Source organism: Triturus cristatus, chromosome 3_2 (assembly GCF_964204655.1).
Source record: "Triturus cristatus chromosome 3_2, aTriCri1.1, whole genome shotgun sequence".
In the NCBI taxonomy this organism is placed as follows: domain Eukaryota; kingdom Metazoa; phylum Chordata; class Amphibia; order Caudata; family Salamandridae; genus Triturus; species Triturus cristatus.
In genome coordinates, this window is record NC_140584.1 from 1,032,411,612 (window position 1) to 1,032,427,752 (window position 16,141).

Here is a 16,141-nt window from a genome sequence, read left to right on the forward strand (position 1 = left end):
TTGTTGTTTTTAAAATATGGGCTTCATCCCAAGAGAGTGTCCCTCTCATTAGTCTTGTCTGCAACCGCTCTCCAATGGAATTCCTGTACATTCCAGGTTCACTCTCCAAGTTTATTCCTCGATGTGTGGGCTATTCACCATCACCAGCAAAGTAAGACACTCCTCTGTACTACTAGCACTTCTGTCTCATTGGTACATTTACCCAGTTGTCTGTGTGTCTTGAGTCAAACCTGTTGTAGGAAAATGCAGCTAGCACCCCTAGTCCAGTTCTGATTGATGGGTCACGTGAGTATGAAGTAGAGGACAATTAGATTCTTGTGTCTTCCGATGTCAGTTACAGTATGATGTCTGGGAAAGATCATGGGAACCAGCAGACTTCAGAGGTTCCATAGACAGCACCCATTAATAGTCGAGCACCACAGTGCCACCTGGTGGTTCGGACAGAGGGAGTGAAGGTGTGTTTTAGGGAGGGGATCTGTCAGGATTCAGGCTAAAACACAGACTCAAGGGGACTGAAGTTGCTGGAACACAGGCCAAGGGAAGCTGGGATGGAAACGCTAGACTGCTGCCTAATAGTGACACACATGTAGTCACTTGGTGAGTTGATATCATTTCCGGGTCAAGAGGGGTAGAGTCCTAATTCGACGTCTTGGGAGCATATTCCTGTGCCTGTCATGACGTTGCATGGGGTCATTGGCTTTCCAATTCGCGCTTTAGGTTGCACCCGGTTTACATCCTCTCACTATGGTTTTTCCAATTCCAATGAAACATTCTATCCTGTTCATCTGCACAAACATTCAGGAACGACATGGGCTTTTTACGGGTCCTCAATACCGAAGCCTAACAGGCCTCCCCCATCTCTTCTGCGCTCCTCTATCGGGAAGAAGAAAAAGGCTTCTATTCACGCGTCCTATCCACTAATATCTGCTCTAATTACAGTACCACGGTGATGAGAGGACTAATGTTATCTTTGGAGGAAACCACCAGACACAGAGTCTTTTGGTTCCTCTTTGAGACCCCCAGAGAACACTGTTATTTGGACATCATTTACCCATTTAGTCATTTCCATATATTTCTTCATGTGTTCTTGATTTCAGATTCATTAATTCATTGGTTTTGGATTGTAGAACATACTTAATTTCAAACGTAGTCCTAAATTACACTTATTAAATTCAAAAGCATTTCTTAAACGCAGAGCTACACGTGAAGCTTCCCAGCGCTAAAATGTCTGCCAGACTCCTTGGGAATCATGATTATATAAACAAGTATGTTTTAAGCTGTTTCCTGAAACTTATACAATTGTCATTCTGCCTGAGCACTAGAGGAAGGGGATTCCATAATTTGGGAACCAAGTGTGCACGAGCGCCTCCCACTCCTGGCCTTATTTGCCTTTGGGCCGAACAGCAAATTTAGGTTCCCAGTTCTTAAATCTCTTGTGGGAAAGTAGGGGTGAATCAATTGATGAAGAATGTGTGGCCCCTTCGTATACAGAGCATAGTGAGCCAGGCACAAAGCTTTAAACTGGATTCTTTTTGTATCAGCAGCCAATGTAGCGAGGCTAAAGCAGGCGAAGATGTCTGATGCTTTGGGATTCCTAAGAGAAAACAGACAGCAGTATTTTGGATCACTTGGAGTTTCTTAATCTTGGATTTTGGGCAACCTAAATATAGAGTGCTTCCATAGTCCAACCATGATAGTATCAAGCCCTGCACAACCACGCCTTCTACAGGGCTTGGCAACCAGCTAAGCAGCTTCCTGGGGGTTCTCAGAAAACCAAAACAAGTTGATGACCGTTCTCCAGCCTGGGCTTCTATGGTAAGTTTTCTATCAGTGCTGATGCCCAGACCTTTTACTTTTGACATGGAATATGGGAGATGTCCTGTGGACTTGGGGCAGCTGAGATCACCCCATAACGAGAGATTATGCCCAACTATTAATACCTCTGTCTTAGTGCCATTAAGTTTTAGGCAGCGGGCTGCCATCCAATCTGCAACCTGAATTGAGGTGGTGTCATACTGCTTTGGAATCGGGAGAGATGGAAAAAGTTATCTGTTTGTCACCACTGAGAAACCATGGGAACATATAATGTCTGCAAGTGGGTGGACAAAAAGATTTAAAAGTGTGGGGCTCATTAAAGATCCCTGTGGAACCCTGCATTTTAGATGATAGTAGGCTGAATAAAAAGGTCCTTCTCTGACTTGAAAACTTCTGTTTCTAAGGACAGAGGTGAGACATTTGCGTGCTAGACCAACAATCCCCACTTCTTCCAGTCGTTTAAGCAAAATTAGATCGGACACCAAATCAAATGCTGCATTGAATCCCAGCAAAATGATTGCAGCTGGTCAACATTGGTCGAGGATCTCTTTTAACTCTTCTGTGACCATTAGGAGAGCTGTTTCCGTGCTGCATCCAGGCCGAAAGCCCGTTTGAGTAGAGTGCAGTAGGTTGTGGGCTTCCAAGAAGCCAGAGAGATGTCTATTAATACATTTCTTAAAAACTTTACTAATGCCTAGAAGTGGTGATTTTGGCCTGTAGCTCTCGGCAAGCCCCGGGTCCATGGAGGATTTCTTTAGCAGAGGTCTAATGATGGCATGTTTCCAGGCTATTGGAACCATTCCACTCTCCAGTGACCAGTTGTAAATATCAGTCAGCACTGCAAAGATTGTCTTCTCCTTTCAATAGGACTTCAGAAGGTACTAGGTCAAGTGGGGAACCTGATTTCACAGATTTAGCATGGATAATCTCATCTTCCCTTCCTATTGGAGGGAATGAGGCTAGTTCCTCTTTCATTAGGACCTGCCAGGACCGCTGAGTGTGCTCCTGCGGTATGGTCCCCCGCCAAGGCATCGTAGATGCTGCTAACCTTACCCAGAAAGTAGTCGGCAAGCATATTGCAGCAGGACTTGGATGGAGGAGTGCAAGAGCTCATGTTGGCAGGTTTCACAAAAGAGTTGAGTATATCGTAAACGTCCTTGGATGAATTGGAGGAATTTTCGATCCTCGAACTGAAGTCATTAATCCGAGCTTTTGGAACAGCATATTGATATTTTTTTAATGCTTTTTTGTACAATACTTTACTCCTAGCATCATAGCTTATCCTCCACTTACTTTCCATTCATCAGCACTCTTTTTTTTTTTATCCTACCAGCTCTGCTGAGAACCATGCAGCCTGTCCCTTCAGCCGGCTGGTTTTGTGCAATCTCAAAGGTATAAATTTATCATTTTTTTTTTCCTTTCATTAAATGTAGTATTTATTTTGAAAATGTATCCATGCATGTCAGGAATGGACTTAAGTAAGGTGGCATCCCAACTAACCTAATTTAATTTAGACCAGCACCGACTAAACCTTGGCTGCTGTACAGGAGAGGCCTTCTTTCCAATTTTTAGAAATGGGACAATGTAGTGATCCAACCAGCAGACTGGGAGGGGATCTTCCGATTTCATATTAGAGACATTAGTAAAATTGGGTCAGGAAGATGTACGTTTATGCGTGTGGGACCTTCCCAGTTGAGAGAGCTGTATTGTAGCAAGATTGTGCAAAAGGTATATTACATGGTCACAGGTGCTGTCATCAAAATGTAAATATAAATCACCAAGCAGGGTGAAGCTGGCTTTTAGAAAGCTTTGTTCGGCCAGAATGTCCGGCAAAGCATGAATAAACTGTGTAGCTGGCCCCGGCAGGCGATGTACTAAAAGTCCATTGAGGGTAAAAGTGGGAAAGAGTTCGATCGCAAAACAGATACTTTAGCACCGCAGAATGGTGCTTTGGGTCAAATACCTTTCGAGATGTTCTTTGAAGATTATCACAACCCTGCCTCCTGCTTTGTTTTGGTGATTGCACCTGGCTATGGAGTAGCCCTGAGGGAGTGCCACTACTGCATCAGGCACACTGCCTTGTTTAAGCCAAGTCTGAGTGAGAAGTAAGTCTTCCAGCTGCATGTGTTCAAGGAAGGTATACACCTCGAATTTGTGTTTAGGGAGAGACCTACAGTTAATCAAAAACTTGCACCAGTTATCTTTGTTTGAGTTCCAGAATGTAATATGTCCCTTGGCCTCTTTATGTCGAACTGCCCTATCGTCTGGCTACAAGACCTGCATTTAAATGGAAAACCCTTTGGGTCGAGGCTGTGGTAGAAGTTCTCATCTAATGGGCGCTTTAGAGTTATTCGGATGAGTAATGAATCATCTTTTTGGGTGAACGGGCAGGGGTTCTGGCCCCTGGCCGTGTCTGTGACGTGGGCGGGCACAGACGGGCTTGTCTTTGGCGCCCTGGCCCTCATTAAGTAGGGAGGCCTTTTTGAACATCTAGATCGCTAAGCAAAATGCCGTCTCCGGTGGTCTGAACCACGGCTAGTGCACTGGACATGACTAGAAAGTAAAATGCCAAGCTCAAATATGCTGAAAAACACCCCCTGTCCTTTCGTCCCCCTTTAGCCCAATAGAACTTTTGAAACTTTCCAAATGCAGCAGGGAACAAAATGAAAACATTAAATCACAGGTGAGTACAGCCTAGTGCAGTGCAAATACACAACTACCTTGAGCCAGAGAGACGACGCCTCCCTGCCCTGGCCCTCATTAAGTAGTAAGGCTGGTTTAAGCAACAAGAGCGCTAACAAAAATGGTGCCTCCAGTTGACTGAACAATGACTACTGGCAATCAACATGGCCAGAAAGTAAAATACTAAGCTCAAATGTGCTGAAAACACCCTCCGTCCTTTAGCCCCCTTTAGCCATATAAAACTTTAAAAGCTTTTCAAATGCGGCAGGGAACGAGAATTAAAACATTAACACACTAAATCACGGGTGAGTACAGCCTGGTGCAGTGCAAGTACACAATTACCATGAGCCTGAGAGACCAGGTCATAGCTATGAAACAAAGGACTCTGGTTTTCAGCTAACAAGGCTTCCCATTATGCGGCACAACACCTTTAAATTTATGACCAGGAAGTCTAGCTGGGACTTTCTGGGGGAATATACTTGAGCCCGTTTCCTCTACCAGATTTAAAATATATATATACATTTAATTTTCATTTTTAACAAAACACAGAGGGACAATCATGCGCAACAAGCGCAGATTTCAGCAAATTTCTAATTCAGCTGCACTGAGACCGTAATGTAAATTGTGGGCCTTTCATCCAGGCTCCAGGGCACAAATTACTAATACAACAAATGTATCCTGGACAACACAGCGACAACCATATATTATACTTGCCCTCCCGCTCAGATTCAGCCCAATGTATTGTCCGTCGTCGTTCCCGATTCAGCCCTCATAGAATCCAGCCAATAGAAGCCCGTCCACCAGCCCCAGGCCTTATAAAACTTTGGGGACATGCCCTGCTCCAGTAAGTCACTGCCGCCATGTAAGTGCCCATCCCATTTCTCCATTTACTTATGGAAGGAGTCTCAAGTGCACCCCAGTGCCTCGCTATGTCTCTCGTGTCCGCTCCTAGTCCTAATGTACTAAACAGGAGTTTGAATCGAGAGATAACCATCATTTGGGATACCCAACAGGACAAATTTGGAATCAAGCGGGATCTGGACCTCCAGTATATGGGAGAGCTCTTGAGTAATTTGGGTCCAGTAGGTCTGTATGTGTGGGCATTACCATAATGTGTGTAAGAAAGAACCTATTGCCTCGGTACAATGACAGGTCAGGGTCGGTGCTTTGTCCATTTGGAATAACCTATTACAATCAAAGTATACACCCTGTGGAGAATTTTGAATTGTATGGGATGGAGGCGTGCCTTAAGAGCAACTTTCACGGGGTGTATCAATGCGGCCTCCCAGTCAATATTCTCAAACTCACCTAGGTCTCGTTCCCATTGCTCCCTTAATTTAGATAGTCTGGCATGTTATAATTGATAGTGCTACATGTCTGGGATACTGCCTTTCTACCTAACCCTTCCATTAATAAGTGCCCTCTAAGTGGGGCATATTCAGCGATTTCCATCTCAGCTATCCCCTTTGCTTGCCAGGCATGACAGAGCTGTGCATATTTAAGGAATTGGGATGGGTTTAGATGGTATGTCTTCTGGGCACAGGAGAAGGACATGATATCACCTGCTTCAAGAACATCTCCAATTTTGGAAAAGCCTATTGTGTCCCATGTCTTAAAGCCCCGCACTTTTGCGGTTTCCTTTAACCATTTCCTGGTCCATAGGGGCATCTCTCTTGTGAGTCGACCCCAGAGTTTTCTAGCCCAACCCCATGCCATCAAAGCCACTTGTGTTGCTGGTGCCAGACTGTGGGAGCCCTTCCCTCCATACAAGCATTAAAGATATGAACGCTTTTCCAGCCCTGCCCTTTCCAGTCGAAATGTAGAGTGGTCTTGGTGGGGCGTAAATCCATTTGTTGATGTTGGTAACATGTACCGCCCAGTAATAGCCTTCAACGTCAGGGAGTGCTAAACCACCATTATATTGAGAACGCTGTAGCGTCCGGTTCGATATTCTCGGGTGTCCACCATCCCAAAGTAAAGTCTGTAGAACCTCATTGATCTTAGAGAACGTTGACTGAGAGATAGGATAATATATATTTTGAAGGGAATAGAGCAGCTTGGGTAGCGTAATCATTTTAAAAAGGGCAGTACAATTAGAAACATTCAATCAGGCAAAGCGATGGGACCGAACTGTCTCCCAATAGTGCTGTATAAACTCACTGCATCTAATGTAGCTCCTCACTTGTTAAAGATGTATATGGAGAGCCTAATAAAAGGTGCTCTCCCAGAAAATCAAAGACTTGCCTCCATAATAGTAATACACAAACCGGGTAAACCTCCAGATCAGTGCATCTCCTATAAACCAATCTACAACGTAGAAGCTAAAATTCCAGCCAAGGTCCTGGCATACCGACTTCTACAAATCATAACTAAATTAGTACATCCTGATCAATATGGCTTTATGCCTGGCAGAAATACGGGTGTTCATTTGTGGCGACCCCATGGAGTGTTGGGTTGCGATGATAAAATGGTGGTCCAGTTGCTTGATGCATGTATGGCCTTCGACACCATTGAATGGTCATACTTCTTTGCCGTGTTGGAGCACATGGGCTTCGGCCCTAAGTTTCTTTTCTGGCTGAATCTTCTTTATTCTAAACCTCTGGCTCAGGTGGTTGCAAACGGTCGGACTTCGCGGGTATTCCCCATCCAGTGGGGTACTAGGCAGGCATTTCCTCTCTCACCCCTTATTTTTGCACTAATCCTTGAACCGTTGGCTGCCTGGGTGTGTATGGACCCATTGATCCGCAGCCTGTGAGACAGTGGAATGGGAGGATAAGATATCTATGTGTGCGGATGATATACTATACACTACACAACCCTCCATCGGCAGAATATTAGACATTTTAACCAATGTTGGTAATTACTCTGGCTACACTATCAACTTGTCCACATCCTTTGTGTTTATTCTCCATGGGAAGATGCCACGTCTGCCACCTGAATGTGGGATGATTATGATATTTAGGAATGTATGTCACTACAGATCCGGTGTTATTTCACGCAAATAACCTTCAGGGCCCCCTATTACGTCTTAAAAGTGATATTGAACATTGGAGATCAATACTGCTCTCACTGCTTGGCAGAGCGGGCTTATTTAAAATGATGACACTGCCTCTTTTCCTGTACGTGCTGCAGAATACAGCGTTCCCTGTTCCCACCTCCTATTTTAAACCATAGAAGGTGAGGTTAGAACCTTGCTATGGGACAATGGTGCCTCGTATCGCTCTGACTAAATTGACAAGAGGCTGGTATGATGGAGGAATAGCCCTGCCAGGTATTCAAAAATACTTTTGGGCAGTGTAATTGGCTGTAATTAATCAGTGGGTTCACCAACCTCCAGAAAATCCAGCGTATCGTATGGAATGACACATCTTACAACCAGGAGTGTATTTATGTGCACTATACACTCGCCAAAAACATGAACCCCTAGCGGGACCAACTGCACTTGCAGTTCAGATTTGGTTTGCGACTCTCAAGACAGGTTGGGGAAACAGGATTACCCAGGCCACACCACTATGGGATTCTGAGCAGTTAGGCATGGGCATGCAGAGGAAAAGCCCAGGCTTTGATAAATGGGGCCTTAATAGTATCTCTAAGAGATCTTTGGTCTAAGGGGATGGTGAGTCCATTACTGAATTACTGAATGTGACTATCAATGGCGGAGACCTTCCGATACCTGTAGGTGTGCCATGCCTTAATGGCATCAATCCCCCGAGGTGAGGTACTTCAAAAAGCATCGCCATTAGAGGAGAGATTTCTAGACCTTCATATGATCGGAGGGGCGATCCCCCTCACTTATAAAAAGTGAATTAATAACTCTCCTGATACACTCCTCCCCTAGCGCCACCGCTGGGGAGCAGACCTAGATAACCCGACTGACGAAGACTGGCCGGAAGCGTTAGCCTTCCCTAAAAAAGTGGCGATCAGAGCACGTTTTTGATTAGCGCAGCTTATAGGTAGAATGATTGAGTCAACTTGTCAAAGGAAGTGTGGACAGGAGGGGTCCTTTTTTAATATTATTTGGGAGTGCCCTGTAATTCAGAGCTTCTGTTGTGACTTGTATTAATAGTGTATGTGAAGACAATTTTACGCCTTTGGCCACGTGGTCTTAACTGTTGGGAAGCTACGGACTTGAATCGTATGGAGCAGACCTGGGTGACCCTAGGCATGGTGATTGCTAAACTAAATATAGCTCGTCTTTGGGGGGCTGAATCAGCATCACTTTTTGCATACCTCTATGCTGGAGCATCAGATAGTTCTTTGTGCACACCAATTATATGTTTTTTTTTTCTGGCACATTCATGGCCATGTATTCGTGCAAACCATGCATCAGAATGAAAGCAGCTAGAAGATAACTGAAATGTAGACACATTTTTATTTTTAATGCATTTGCTCAAAACTTTGTTGCATTCCTCAAACAAAAACGCTCGAATGCTAACAAAGGAAATGTTGTCATTATAGTCCGAAATCCGGCAACACCAAATATGTGTAGCTTTTCCTAGGGAATGTATTCTACACAATGAATTATGTAATGTTAGTGCAGATCAGTAAAATGTGGCAGAATCACTGTTTATGATGCTCTGTTCACTTTATGACATATATCAAACTCAACAGTATATGAAAAGTTAAAAAGTATATGTTTTCCAAGTTGGTGCAGCCTAATACATATACTGATGCGAGCCAGATCTCCCTGGCCCTAAATAACTGCCCAATAGAACAGTCACAAATGGCAGGAGTTTAGGAGTTTTCCCATAACATGGTAATTCCCTCAATTAGGAACACATACCTGTCAAAACATGACCCCAGCTTTGTTCCTCTTGTCTCCTGAGCATGGGGATACCAGACATGTGTGGGCTTTATATGGGTTCCAGTTTCCCACGAAACGCAAAAGCAAGGTGCTGTGCACTTCTGCTAATTTCGTTTTCCTTGCATTTCCCTGTGGAAGCATTTTTTGGGGCACCCTGTACATGTGTGGTTTAACATATGTTAGGAATGGTTCGCTATTTCAGGTGGTTTGCGGTGGATGTCATCTCCCTTTTCAGTTTTATACGAACCACATGTACCACAGGGACCCTTAACCTCCCCCGGTGGATTGTATCTGTGAAAATAAAAATGTCTTCTAGAGCAAATGTAACTTTTTTGCCAAAAGGTTTTTCTTTCCCTAAGTAGCAGCCACAAGAGGCAACTAACACACTCAAGTAACATCTCTCAGACGTTGTGTCTACACTGAGCAGCGTTGGGGCCATTTTGAGCGAGGACACTATATAAGCGTTCTCCTTGGTCATCATCTGCGCACATTGAGATTCGCTGCTGCACCTGCCTGGTTGATATCTACTTTCCTTTAGCTGAGGTTGACCACGACCTGCATCTGTTATCAATTTTCTGTTCTGTTTCTTTTACATGTGCCATTCTGGTTTTTCTTTTTTGACTTGCAATTGTAATTTCCTTTGGACCATTGCTCGGACCTCATTTTGTGCAGAGAACTGTGCTTAGTCTGGAAATTGCCATATGGTTAAGACCTTTGCTGGAGTTTATCTTCTACCTTGCTTGAACTACTTTTAAACAGTCTCCTAATTGTGAACTTTTTCTACCAGTGACTATTTTTCCTTCAGTTACCTCTCCTTTACCACGTGTCTTACGTTTGTATTTACTCCTATGTTGTAACCTATTGCTCATTGTGTTTTCTTTCATTTTTAATTTGTCATTGGGGCCTTGTGGCTGGCTTCTTTTCTGTCTTAGATTTGCCAATTGATATGGTGGGCAGCGGTGGTTTGTTGCTGTCGTTACTTCAGACAACATCCTGGGTCTCCTATCTCAGGAACTTAATTTATGCCAATCTTACAGTAATGAAGCATTGCCACTTCTTATAGCAAACATATACCCCTTACCACAAGTGGGTAATTCATGAAGCTCCCTTTCTACGGCTGTCACCAGGTGGGTGGGCAGAGTCTCCAATTGCAGGCATCTTTATGGAGTAAGCACTGCTTTGGCCAAAACCGAATCTGCATGTTCAATTCAAACTCTATAACCATACATAATTACAACTCACATTCTTTTTAACTTCTTGCACTCAAACATTCCACAATCATTCCTCCACAAAACAACTGTAGCATTGTCCAAACACAGGACTATTGAGAGTCCTCCACCTCAGTGAAGTTCTGAACATTCATCTGGAGATCGTGACTTACTGCTGACATGGGTTTCCTCAACTAAAATACATTCAACAATTTGCTCGATTTGGCATGGAACGAGAACACAGGAAAGCGAAATAATAGTAGTTTCCCAAAAAGACTGTATGATAATGATGTAGCGCCTAAAGGTTTTGAAATTTGTAGGGGTGCATCATATTCACCTTTAGTTGGCACCCGCATATAATCAATGTATATTTAGATGTGTCGTGCGAAATATATTAAGAAATTTATTAGCTATATCGCAACATAGAAGTGGTAGAGATGTGAACACATATTGTGAATGTATTCAGTAAAATGCATGACGATTAGTTTCCGTTCAATGCAATGTATTAGGTTAAACGTGTGACATGATTAAAATTACTCATGTAGGTCGCTTATTCATGTATATGAAAGTAAAAGCACTAATGCTTAGAATGTGATTTAATAGCGTGTTTAACCGAGTAGAGGCCCGAATGCACATATATCGTTGAGAAGAAAGGCCTGTTATTTCTTATGTTAGCTGAATGCGGTAGGCCGCAATGATTTATTCTGGTAGAGGTTTTGGGCTGCAGTAAATTGTAAAGTTTAAAGATGCAAAGTATTTCTTCATCCCATGATCTCACCGCAGGTGCAAGGACAGTTGGTTCGTTAGTAGAAAAGGTCTTTGTCTAAGAGTTGAATTATTGGGGAAGCCAGACATGGGAGTACTTTGGAATGTGCCAATCGTAACTCCTAGTGCGGACGGTGTCTGGTACCTAAGGCCAAGCTGATGGACAATGGAAGATGGACAGCTCTGGATGGAAAATTACTGGAAGAAGACCTGGTCGAGGAGGTGTCCCAGAGGGCGTGTTCTATGATTTGGGGATTGTATTAGGGACAGCGCCCATGGGTTGACTAGAGAAGAGGTGGGCGAGGAGCTAGAAGGAGCACTTTAGATCAAGCTCTCTCTAAGTGAAGACTTCTTAGGAAGTTTCACTTCTGACACCTTTTCACGATTTCTTGGGTCTTAAGGGAATGTTAAGCAGGGATGTCATCTAGCATAAAGTAGGGACAGAGATGCTTCTGTTTAATGATTCCTAATATTGACATTGGCTTGGTAGTTATCTACCTCATGCTTTTAGAAGTTGTACTTTTGTTTATATTTAGTCGAATGCGGATTCTTCGTAGAGTAGCATTTGTGTTAGTGCCTATTTACCTGTTGTGCCTTGTGCTAAGGTGCCTATATCTGCAGATGTTTATGTTGATAATAAAATTCCGAGAGCAATAGAGATTGAGTTTCGAGTCCTTAATTATATCAAATTGCGGAAATTATTCTCTGATAATTGTGGTTGCTCCCTCCACGCTATTGGGCAAGTAAAAAGGATCAATCGACCAGAGTGGGTTCTTGGAGATAAATGGAAACCAAGAAAATTGGGCACCAGCAGTTGGTAGCAGAGTCGGATGGTTACTTCCGATAGCGAGGGACGATTAGAATAGGATAAGGGATCCTTGAGACCCATAGACGATAAGTGATGGTGAATCATCAGACGGTGAGCAGCAGACGACGGCGGATGATGAACATTGACAGCGAGTAGCAGTGCGGCAGGAAGCAGCAGTTCGTGGAGTGAGTATGAATAGAATGAGATGTTGTAGATTGCGGTGTTGATTCGTGAATGTTGAGTGATTGTGAGATCAGGCTGTGAGCGCGCGCAGCCCGGGAATTGTGGTGTGGAAGACACCCGTGGTAGATTTTGTTGACCACCCAAAGGAGATCGTGAGGTACCATCAATCACCTGGACCGAGATAGGGGGAGCGAATGTGTGAGTGCATGACTGCTCGACGCTGGTCGTGGGTTGCTGTGTGTGGATTTGGGTATTTGTAACCTATCAGAGGCGAACTGTCTGGCCGGACGGGTACAGACAGTTGCCAACCGAGTTCAACAATTTCGAGAGACTGTGGACGAACAGTCAGAGGCTGTGGACGGACAGCCAGAGAAGTAACTTGTTTGGGACAAACGGTTATTTCAGTGTATGAATGGGACGAGTGCAGGCGTGAGACGTAAAGCGTAAAGAAAGGGAACTGCTGCGAATGAAGGAAGGTGACGTCAGAGAGTGTCGCGCTGCGATAGGCTGGTTGGTGTTAGTCGCGCTGTTATTGGAGGGTTCGACATCAAGAGGTAAACAGAGTGTGGGATCGAATTTTGTCAATCATGAAGTGTTTTAAGGTTTTTCGAGAACTGTGTAGAGGTGACAAACATGTAGTTTCTCGAGGAGGAGAAGAAGCTCCTCCTGAGGATACTCCAGCACATTACATGGCAAGGAATGTGGGATTGCATACGATAATTTGGCTTGAGAATTGGCATAAAATGACTCAAAATGAAGGAGAATTAGCTTTCCAGAGATATGGTTCATTTAGATTAGAAGTGTTGTACCAGTTGAAGTCTGTGATGGCGTCCTTACGACCTTTGCCCAGACCAACATAATTTGAAGCGCTGCATGCGTGGATTAGAGCAGCGCATGATAGGAAAAGAGACAAAAACCAGGAAAGAGTGAAAAAGTCGATTAAGGCGTTCCAGAATGCCAGATGGGATGCAGAAGATAAAAGATGGAGAGCACAGGCAATAGAGGGAGATAGACTGTATCCCTTATTGATCACTTCAGAAGAGATAATAGGTGGAAACTTACCCCTTGAGAGAGTATTAATATATGGACCAGATGAATTACTCTTCGTAGCGAAGGATGAGACTCGGAAGGCACGAGTTGCACATGAGAAATTGTCAGAATTGGCTAAGCGATATGAGGTGGATCTGTCCAAGACTAAAACATTGCAAGGAAGTCATAGGTTGCAGTACAGTGACCAGGAACTGGAGGAGAAAAGGGTTACCGGACTGAGGACCCACATCAGAGATCTGATCACAGCCATGCGTGCATGGATGATGCTTGATAAATGGGAAGAAAAATGGTCCAAGAAGAAAAGCTCTAGGAGAACGATAGGAGAGACCCCACCTCCGGGTGGAGGGGTGTTGGAGATAAGGAATTTCCCTTCAAGGGAAGTGCAGAATGGAGGATGCATGCATGTACCCTGGAGCAGGGGTGATTTGGCGGCGTATACCAATGATTTTCCCCGGCTTAGGGAGAAGCCCGCAGAGTGGTATAAGCAGGTTGACCGCTTTGTAAAGATCTCGAAGGTATTGTGGATCGATCTGAATACCTTATTTGATATTGTGGTTCCGGGAGATTTGTGGGCAGCATGCAAGATTGCTGTTGAGTGGCCGGCTTACGAGCCTGATAGGAACGCGATCACGAATGGTCCGTCACCGCTAGTGATGAGGAAGTACGAGCAAGTGATTACTTGGTTGAAGTCGAAGGTCTCACCACAAGACATCGATTGGGTGAAGATAGACAGGGCAGTGCAGGAACCTAAGGAGACGGTACATGAATTCTATGAGAGACTCTTGCAGGCTTTTAAGCAGTACAGTGGCCTAGATGCGTTGGACACAAAAGATATGGGACAGTTTGTTTCAAAGTTTGTGTTGGGATTGAGGCCAGAGGTTAGTCTCATGATACAGCAGCATTTGATTTGTTGGCAAAACAAGCCTGTTGATGAGATTTTACGGTACGCCCGATATTGCACAGATGAGATTGAATCCAAGCACAGGAAGTTGAAAGATAACTTGATGCTTGTTCAGATGCAAACCGCTCAGGGACAGCCTAATGGGGGAGCGTTGGTAAGGAGACAGAGAAATTATCAGGCGGGAAATCAGAATGTTCGGGCAGGGAAGGCCAAGACCAATAGACCCTAGAACAGGTATGGATGTGGCGACATTGAAAAAGACTACAGCATGTCATCAGTGTCACCTGGTTGGACACTGGAGACGCGAGTGTCCCCTGAACCCATGGAATCAGATACAGCCGGAAGGAGAAGTAGTTCAGGTCCCTGGGGCGGAGGCGGTACCGACAGTGACTAGACCTAAAACGATAAAAGGGGGAACTGGTGTTCCGCAGGTGCAGGTTCCCCAGCCACCCAGAATACAGAATGTACGGCAGGGAGCTCGAACCTATTTGCAAATGCCAATGTTTGAAGTGAGTGAGGAAAATGATACAAGCCTGTTGGCACGATCATGTTCAGAGAGAGATAAGGATTTCATGCTCAGAGCCATCCTAGAAGTAGATCAGAAAGGACCCTTTGTGGAAGCAGACCTTGACGGTCACCCTACAACCTTTTTGGTTGATACGGGGGCTACCAGATCGACTATAAGATCGGCAGTGGTTCCAGGTCTAGCTCTTTCTGGACAAAGTATCCAGGTTGTTGGTGTGGCAAATAAGAAACTGATTAGTCCACTGACGGAGCCAATTCCAATCAGGATAGGAAATTTCAGTGATCGACACCCGTTCGTGTTGTGCGATTCTAGTCCGGTTTGCCTGTTAGGGAGAGATCTATTGTGCAAGCTCAACTGCACGATCTACTGTACCCCGAAAGGAGTGGAGGTACAGACGAGAGACAATGACGCGACCTTTAAGGTTGCAAATCAGCGTGTGTGTGTGGAAATGTACCCAGCATTGACGGCGGAGGAGCTTCCACTTGATCTGAGGGACTCAGTGTCTATTGACGTATGGGACCTTAGTGGTGAGGAGATTGGTTTAGTCAAGGGAGTAGACCCAGTGAAAATCCAGATTAAACCAAACGTACAGTTTCCGAGGACACCCCAGTATAAATTATCTCCTGAAACTATTACAGGGATTAAACCTGTGATTGAGTCTATGATCAAGCAGGGAATACTAATGGAGATTATGGGTAGCCCATGCAACTCGCCTATCATGGGACTACAGAAACCAAGTGGGAAATTTAGGATTGTGCAGGATTTGCGAAAAATAAACGAAATAGTTGTTCCATGTTGTCCAGTGGTACCGAATCCATCTGTGATCCTATTTCAGATCCCATGTGAAGCTGAGTGGTTCACAGTGATTGACTTGTGTCAAGCTTTTTTCTCGATTCCTCTACATAAGGAAAGCCGATTTCTTTTTGCATTTCGGCTGGAAAATCGTGTGTTAACGTGGTGTCGTATCCCACAGGGGTATACAGAGAGCCCATTTATTTTTAATCAGATCTTGAAGAAAATTCTTGAAGGTCTTGTGTTGCCACAAAACTCTGTTTTAGTGCAATACATTGATGATCTGCTTGTTGCGTCGGAGACGGAAGACGCCTGCAGGATTGATACCGTTGTTCTGTTGAACTACCTGGGAGAGAATGGTCACAAGGTGTCTCCAAACAAGCTGCAATACTGTTTGAGCGAGGTACAGTATTTGGGGCACCGAATTGAGAAAGGCAAGAGAAAGGTGTCTCCAGATCGTATTGATGCGATTTTGAAAATGACGGTTCCCTCGACTCAGAGGGAAGTCAGAATGTTTCTGGGAATGGTGGGCTATTGCCGCCAGTGGATCCCAAACTTTTCCTTTGAAGCGAAGCCTTTACAGCGGCTGACGTGTAAGGATGTGAGT